Genomic DNA, 8948 nt, shown 5'->3' with positions numbered 1-8948 from the left:
TCTAAAACCTCTGTAGAGTGGTCTTTACAGTCCATATTTCTATCAGCACTCTGCTTGCCACTGTGTAACCAGTCTCTAAGGCATTCCAAACTTCCCTCGTCTTTTTATCTTCTTCTGAGTCCTCCAAACTCCTCCAACCTCTCCTCAACACCCAGTTACAGAGCCATTTCCACACTTTCAAGTATCTTTTATGAGCAACACCCCAACTCTCTGGTACCAATGTTCTGTATTAGTCCATTTTGTGTTGCTATAACAGAATTCCTGAGGCTGGGTTATTCATAAAGAACAGAGGTTTATTTGGCTTAAATTTTGGGACAGCTGCATCTGGCATGGGCCTCAGGCTGCTTCTACTCATGGCAGAAAACAGTAGGCAGCTGGTGGGACAAGCAGATCACATAGTGAGAGAAAGCGAGCGGAGGTGCCAGGGTGTTTTTAAACAACCACTTCTCACAAAAACTAATAAAGTGTGAAACCACTCATTATCCACAACCCTTGGGGAGAGCATTAATCCATTCATGAGGGATCTGCCCACATGACTCAAACAGCTCCTAACACAGGCACATTGGGGGTCAGATTTTCACTTGAGTTTTGTGGGGACCACACATTCAAACTCTATCAACAGTAAATCATAAAATTTGAGGATGAGAAGAATTTTATTCATACTTTTATCACTAGTCACAAGGATGGTTTTAATTTATGAAGTAAAGTCTAAGGTAAATATTTTGGAGAGCATACTAAAGGTTTTAATAGTTAATTTTATAATTAATAAATTACGACAATGGCATATTTCTACTGTGATTTTTACTGCTTTTGCCATATACAGTACAAGGAAGCTGCATCTTGTGTAAGGTACATGTGACACACACACACACACAAAAGGGTGAGCTTCCAGATTTCTGTTTAGTGACCCAGGGCTGGTCACTTAACTTCTGGAAAATGTGCCATTACAGGGGTTGGTGCCATTTAAGGAAGTGGCTGTGGAATTCACCATGAAAGAGTGGCAGGATCTGAACAATGCACACAAGATCTCATACAGTGATGTGATACTGGAGACCTACAGTAGCCTGGTGTTGTTGGGTGAGTGAATCTCCACGGTAAGTCCCAGGAGCAATCGTTTCCTCTTTATTGATAAATACAGGAACAATTTATAAGGTTTAATGCTATTCAGGTAGGGTTCCATTCCATGAAGAATGTTAGTGTCATCCATCTGTAACAAAAGGATCAAATTGGCCTCTTCATTGCACAGCTTCTGAAGCCGAGTTCTTGACATTCTTCAAAATACCTGACTTAACAGTTTGGCAAAATCCTACATTATTTCCCACTAACAGGATGCTGTGTTACCAAACCTGAGGTGATCTTCAAGTTGGAGTAAGGAGCAGAGCCACGGATGACTGGTGAATCCCCCAAACAGAACCTCCCAGGTCAGTCAACACATCCTGGGCAGAAGCCAGGATGAGTAAAACCCAGAAGATGTTGCCCGAGTTCAGCTGTTTCTACCAATTTTTTCCATTTCCCAGAGCTGAGAATGACTCATTTGCATGTGCAGGGCCAAACACACACATTACATGATCTCCAAGGAGAAGTCACACGTGCATATCCCACATTTTATTTTGCTGATATTTTTTGACATTTACCCCAAGTGTAATTCTTATTCCTCTCAGACTTTTTTTTTTTTGCTTTTTATTTTCTCAGTATTCTTAGTTGCCCTCTTTTTTTTTCATTCCCATGCATTTTTCTTTCAAAAATTTATTCATACATTCATTTATTTTTTCTGCATATCTTAATTGAGCCCTTCCTTTTTTTTATTAGCACTGTTGATTTTATAGTTGTACTTATAACAGCAATGATCTAAATATTTTTTCTCTTTCATAGAATTCATATTCTCATCAGAGAGAGAGAAACAAGAAAATAATGTATGTAAGTAGCTGTACAAGAGCCATGAGGAATATTCTACCAGAATAAGAGACAGAGGAAAATTAGATGTGATAATTTAGGAATGATTATCAGAGAATGCAGTTTTAGAGGGATTATTAAATATTTACTTTGTTATAGCTTCATTTCAAGTAAATTGTTCTTAAATTTTGAACATATAATACATAAGTAAATATAAAATACAGATTCAAGAGTGTACATCACTATTAGAGATAAAATTTGGAAATTATTTAAAGTCATACTTATAGAAAATGTCATCTATGGAGAAAATGAGAAAAATTCAGGCCAAGGCTTATGGACTATGACATCAGATATCATGAAGCTGAGGAGGACAGCAGGAGACAAGCTGAAACTCCAGTGTACAAAACAAAAGCCTTCAGAAGCAGTGAATTATCAGTAAGGGGTATGTGTAACAAAAATTGGGGGGAGAATGCCAGTTGATCTCAGAAACAGCTAGGAAAACATTTTTCAAAGATGGTGGGCAAAGCCTAGGGTTATAGAACCAAATCCTTTAGACCAGCAGAAACGGATTCCCAGAGTGGTAGACTAGGGCTTCCTGTAACTATTATGGTTTTGAGAAGCAAAGGAAGTCAGGTTAAATTGAAGGAAACTGTCTTCATCCACTGTGGGGAAAAAGAGACTTTATATTTGGGGGGGGGGAATAAAAGAAACGAACCCTCCGTTAGAGACTACCTATACACACATTTCTGCTTAGCACACAGACAAAGGGTCCTCTGCTGCACCTGCAAGTAGCTGATCCAGGAAATCCTTGCCATCTTCAAAACAGAATAATGAGAAAAATTACCAGCATAAGACACCTACTGATATTACAAGAATACAATAGAGAAAAAGAACAAGGTGAACAAGTGGCAGGTGAGGAGTAGTTAGTTGAAAACTGTGGATAGGCAGTGGATAAAAATTTTTATTAAATATTTCTTTATGAATTAAAAAATAAAATGAGTGAATTGAAAACATGATGCAACATTAGAAAATACACTAATATAATTTATTACATTATGTCACTAGAAAGAAACACTATATACTTATGAAAACAATACCAGTGTTAGTCCATTTTGTGTTGCTTATAACAAAATACACAGAACTGGGTGATTATAAAGAAAATCAAAATTTATTGCTCACAGATTCTGAGACTGGGAAGTCCAAAGTCCATCTTGTGATGGCGACAGTGACCCAGGGAATCTAACATTGCAAGATGGTGGAAGCAGAGAGAGAAAGACAGATTCTCCTCTTCTTTTAAAACCCTTAGAACCATGCCCTTTATCACCCTTTTTAATCCATTCAGCACTGCATGGTTGTACAATCCAATCACCTCTTCAACGCTCCACCTTTCAATGACCATAATAGGATTTCCCACCCTCTTAACAGTCACAGTGGGGACCAAGTTTCTAATAGATAAATCATGAGCTACACAATTCAAGCTTCAGAGAGTTTTGGGAGGTCATAATTCATTCCACAACATTCCACCCCTGGCCCCCCAAACTCATGTCTTTTCACATGCAAATACATTCCTTTCATCCCCAATGACTTGTTTCAACCCCAAAGTCCAAAGTTCAAAGTCCCATCTGTGAAATCAATACAAGTCATCTACTTCAAAGATACAATGGTGGTACAGACATAGGGTACACATTCCCATTCCAAAAGGGAGAAATTGGCCAAAAGAAAGGGGTAACAGGTCCCAAATACATACAAAACCCAGCAGAGCAGTCATTAAATCTCAAAGCTAGTGAATCTTGTAACTTGACTCCGTGTTCAACATCCTCTGCACACTGGCATGGGGACTGGGTTCCCGAGTCATTGGGCAGCTCTGCCTCCTATGGCTTTCCTAGTTCTAGGCCACACCACCTCTCCCAGGCTGGCATTGAACTCTGGTAGCTCCACAGGTCTGGTGTCTCCATGGAGGTCCCACTCTCATGGCTCCACTAGATGTGGCACTGATGGGGTTTCTCTGCTGCTCAACTCCCACCCCATGTTTCCACTTGGCATTGCTCTAGGAAAGGTTGTCTGTGGTGACACCACCCTGTGACAGATCTCTTCCTGGGCCCCCATACTTTTCCACACATCCTTTAAAATCTGGGTGGAGGCTCCCAAGTCTTCCTAGCTCTGGCAGTCTGAAAGCCTGCAGACCTAAAAACAAGTGGATTCTGCCAAAGCTTCTGGCTTGTATTTTCCAAAGCTGCAAGTCCAGCCACACATGGAGTCAATTTTCTCATAGCTGGAGTAAGGACTTCTTCTTTTTTTTTTTTTTTTTTCCTTTTTTGTCTTTTTTACTGACCGGCAACGGGATCGCAACCCTCGGTGTTGCGCCTGCACCGCGCTCAGCCAGTGAGCGGGAACCGGTCTCCACATGGGATCCGAACCCTCGGCGGGAACGCCGCCGCACTCCCAAGCGGCACACTCTCCAGTGCGCTACCGGGCCGGCCCCTTCTCCTTCCTTTGATAATCTCTTTCCTTTGTACTAACGTTCTTAGCACCATCGGATTTTTCCTCTGAAAATGCTCTCTGTTTCTCTACCACATGGCCAGGCTGCAAATTTTCCCACTCTTTACTCTCTGCCTCTCTTTTCTGGCTGTATGTCATGCCTTTGCCACCATAACTCAGTGTAGGCTGTTGCAAGTAGCCATGCAGTTTCCTTAATGCTTTGCTGCTTAGAAATTTCTTCTGCCAAGTACTGTGGTTCACAACTCCTAAATTCCAACTTCCACAATGTCCTTGCACATGGACTGAACACAGCCAAACTCCTTGCCAGTTCATAGCAAAGTTGATCGTTGCACCAGTTTCCAATAAATTACTTTTTACTTTTACTTGAGACCTCCTTAGAATTGTCTTTGTAATCCATAATTCTATAAGCATTCTGCTTGCCACCACGTAACCAGTCTCTAAAACATTCCACTTTCCCTCATCTTTTTGTCTTGTTCTGAGTCCTCCAAACTCCTCGAACCTTTGCCTAACACCCAAGCAACATCCACATTTTCAAGTAGTTGTTGTAAGCAACACCCAACTCTCTGGTACCAGTTTTCTGTATTACTCTGTTTATGTTGCTTATAATAAAATACTTGGAACTGGGTGATTTATAAAGAAAATTAAATTCAATGCTTACAGTTTCTGAGGCTGGGAAGTCCAAAGTCCATCTGGTGGTGGCAACAGTAACCCAGGGGTCTCAACATTGCAAGATGGTGGAAGCAGATAGAACAGAGAGAGAGCAAGAGACAGAGTCTCCTTAAAGCCCTCAGAACCATGCCCCTGACCACCTTTTTTAATCCATTCAGTACTGCATGGTCCTACAATCCAGTCACCTCTTCAAGGCTCCAACTTTCAAATACCATTGACATAATTCAATCTACTACAGGAGCCCAGGGGACTTCTGGTCTTTTTAGCTTTTACAGGTGCTCTCTCGTGGTGTTAGACCTTTACTAGTTAAGATCAAATGTTGTGTTTAATCTGGGTATTTTGTTTTTTCTTTCAGTTCTGTGTTGGATTATTTGCTGTTCCCACCACTTTACGCTTTGAACCAACGCGCTGTTCTTTGGTTACTTCTACAATGGAGGAACTTCCTGTGGGGTCAGTACTTGAGCCCTCTGGTTGAGCTAAATTACTGCTTTGCTGCTGATTTCCTGAGGAAGGCTTTATGTGCAGCTCATGTTTTAATGGTTAACCTTGTAGGTACTTCTGTGTCTTGTGAGTTCTGGTACACCCACATTGTGTGGAAACTCTGGTGTAGGCCTGAGTCTTTTCGACAGACTGCAACCCCTGCAGTTCTATATTCCTGACCAGTCCCCACTGAGTGATCCTGTGCTGACTGTATGGTAGATCAGCTGTCCATGCTGTTCCCCAATGTTTCCCCTTTTGGGCCCATCTCCCCCACTGCCTACACTCCAAACACTTCCCACGGAATGGGCCATGCACTGTTCCCTTGTGATGATGCACTGGCCTCTGAGTGGTTTCTTTTTTCTGTTGTCTGTAGCTCCCCTCTCCTTTGAAAGTCCACAGAAACCCTGTTAGTGGTCTTGCTGGCCTGGGCTCACCAAGGCCCTCTTCTCCCCTGCCACTTCCAAGCAACATCATACAAAGGGCACCGCTGTGGCTTTTGCCAGCTCTTGCTCCATGTGCTCACCAGCTCCAGACTTAAAGCATCTGGGGATCAAAATGGTGGGAGTGATTTTTTTCTTTCTCTCATCATGGCTTTTCCTGCCTTCGTGAACTCCATAGGTCTCTCCTCCTCTTCTCCTGAGCTCTAGCAGCCACAGCTTGTCTTTCATTGCTTTTAATGGTTGTAAGTTGGTTGATTTCTGGAGGTAGTGATGCTGGAGATCATCTAGTTTGCCATCTTGACCAGAAGATTTGCCTCAGAATTTTTGACATTAAATGTCATTTCTTTATATATTGTTAAACTCATTGTCTAAAGTACTGTGCTTCTCACTTTCTTCCGATTCTCCTGTTGTAGGTAAATTTGTATGACCATTATTAGAAAACTCTCTCTTACATAAACATAATTTTTTTCTAATGTTTGTAGCTAACACAGAGCCAGTCAGTGGGTTGAACAGAAATACTTCCATGAGCATGTACAAATCAGGCACAGAATGGTTAAAAGATCATTTAAACTGCTGTAAGCAGTAGTATTTATCTTATTCTATTCAGTGAAATGTTGCTGGAGACCAGCTCCAGTCGAGTTGGGGGTCTTTGAAAGAGGGATGGAGAGGTGGCAAAAATAAAAAACACAGGCAGAGACCTCAGTTCCTTTGAAGCACATTCTCACCCTGCGGGCTGTCAGCGCTGTCACAGCCAGAGCAGCTAAAGCAGCTGAAGCAGCCTTTAGACTGAAAACAGCATTTTTATTTGTTACACAACATGGTGGGGGGGCGGGTAATGTGGGCATTTTAACTACATAAACCTTTAAAATTATTAAACCAATAGTTAAATGGAAACTTTTCTTAAAATTACGTCAGTTCTCATAAAATTAATAATCCACAAGTTTAAATAAAACTTGGTGGTCAGCCAATTCTTTCTGGTGATTATATCTGTTGTGGTCGATTAGTCCATGACTCGCTGTTCTTGATGTTTCTCACCATTGTGTTTATTTTTTTTTCTTGCCCTCATATTAACAAACTTATTACTACCAGCAAGCATAAATTATATGTCTGACTCAAAATTGAGATGGCAGCAATTGCGGTTTCAAAGTGTTACAAACCTTCTATATATTTTTAACTTTGATTTAATGATTCTCATATTTCTATAGGCATGAACCTATTGTTCATTTGGAAAAGGAATAAAGGATATTTGAACAGCTTTATCATGCATGTACTTAATATAGCAGCTGTGTGGCCCAATGTAAAGTGTCAAAGTGCACAGCACCATCCCTCACAAAACCAGGTGCATTCTAAATTCCATCTATAATCTTTATTTTTAGGAGGGAAAGTTGTGCATCATATGTTTTTGTCCCAATATCTTACTAAGATGTTTTTATTTAACTTAGGACACCAGTGAGTAACAAGGTTTCTATGCATTCTTTCTCATAAACTTAATTTTTTCTATAGTATCTTTTTTCATTAATTCCAACCATTTTCTTATCATTAATGTAATCCCCTGTAAATGACATTTTCAACTTAAGTCATATTTAGGACGTCCCCTAGGAGGGTATCAAATCTTTCCTTTTCCCATTTTATAATCCATATAACCATTTACCCAGATGGTGGGAAGAGGATGGGGATTTCTATTGTTTATTAATTCCTTCAGTAAAAACAATTGCTCATGGCTACTCATAAGGTGTTTTTAAAACATCCGTTGGTGTAATAAATTGACTCAAAAGGGACGATTTGGAATTGTTCAGTCTTCCCGGATCTTTTGTGGGATAATCTAACTTTATGACAACTGTTCGTGTGTCATTTTTTGCATCTTTTGGAAACTCAGGAAACTGCCACACTGACCAAAACATCAAAAGAGAAAGCGAAAGCAGCACCACTATGCCGAGGCAGAGATCTTTAAGTGAAAGCAAGTACTGGTAGCTGGGGCCCTGCCAGCAGCTCTCCCTCCAGGGCCTTGCCAACTAGGAAAGGTCAGCCCAAGCTATTCTTTTCAAGACCCTGCCATGATGTGGACCACGCCAAAATGTAGCGTTTGGAGGGAAGATGTATCCATTATTTCCATTCCTCATATTTTTAAATGGGACCACATAATAGATAGGATTGTGTGTACCACGTGCTCTGTACTTCAGGAATATCTTGTGTTTACATCTGCAGTGATAGAGTGCTGTGTTTGTAACTTGCCACTAAGAGGGACAACAGAGTAAATCTCACTTCCACTTGTGTATTGCCTTGTGCATGGTTCTTATTGCACATAGGTCTGCAGACCTAGCAATGGCCCCAGGGCCTGTTTTCACTGAAGGAGCCTCCTGGAGTCTGCAGTGGCCCCATCTCTGTTTTCAGAGCCCTAGTGAGGGGAGGAGACCCAGTCCCCAAGGAGGCATAACAGGAAGTAAGACAAAATGGGTTCCAGCATAGAACCTGAGGTGTGGCTGAGTGCAGATGTTGTAGGGTCTTGATGGGCAGAGAGGTCACTTCCACTTGCCTCCCTTCTGTCCCCTAATCTGTAGTGTCAATGGGCAGAAACTACAGCACCATTATTTTTTTTATCATTTTCCATCTATATTATTTTCTTTTCTTTCTTTCTTTTTTTTTTTTTTTGTTCTTTAGGGGTTGAATTTTGCTATCTTTTTCTTGCTTTTTAGTTGGAAGTTTAGCTTTTTGATTTCAGATCTTTACAAAGTACAGTATTTATAGCTATAAATTTTATTCTAACTCCTTTTTTTTTTTTTTTTTGTTCTTTAGGGGTTGAATTTTGCTATCTTTTTCTTGCTTTTTAGTTGGAAGTTTAGCTTTTTGATTTCAGATCTTTACAAAGTACAGTATTTATAGCTATAAATTTTATTCTAACTCCTTTTTTTTTTTTTTTTTTTTTTTTTTTTTTTTCGTGACCGGCAACGGATCGCAACCCTCAGTGTT

General features: G+C 40.5%; 1 long non-coding RNA gene across 1 annotated transcript in view; it reads left to right on the top strand.

The window, feature by feature from the left end:
- The first annotated feature begins 956 nt into the window (after positions 1–956).
- LOC103601804 overlaps positions 957–8948 on the top strand; it is a 12748-nt gene continuing 4756 nt past the window's right edge. Inside the window, exons 1-4 of the long non-coding RNA XR_551478.1 lie at positions 957–1077; positions 1329–1421; positions 1873–1917; positions 5417–5511. This is a non-coding gene — a long non-coding RNA (uncharacterized LOC103601804). The remainder of the gene's footprint in view (positions 1078–1328; positions 1422–1872; positions 1918–5416; positions 5512–8948) is intronic.

Source organism: Galeopterus variegatus, unplaced genomic scaffold (genome assembly GCF_000696425.1).
Source record: "Galeopterus variegatus unplaced genomic scaffold, G_variegatus-3.0.2 Scaffold3890, whole genome shotgun sequence".
In the NCBI taxonomy this organism is placed as follows: Eukaryota; Metazoa; Chordata; class Mammalia; order Dermoptera; family Cynocephalidae; genus Galeopterus; species Galeopterus variegatus.
Note: the sequence above shows the minus strand (reverse complement) of the source record. Positions and strands in the feature narration are given on the sequence as shown.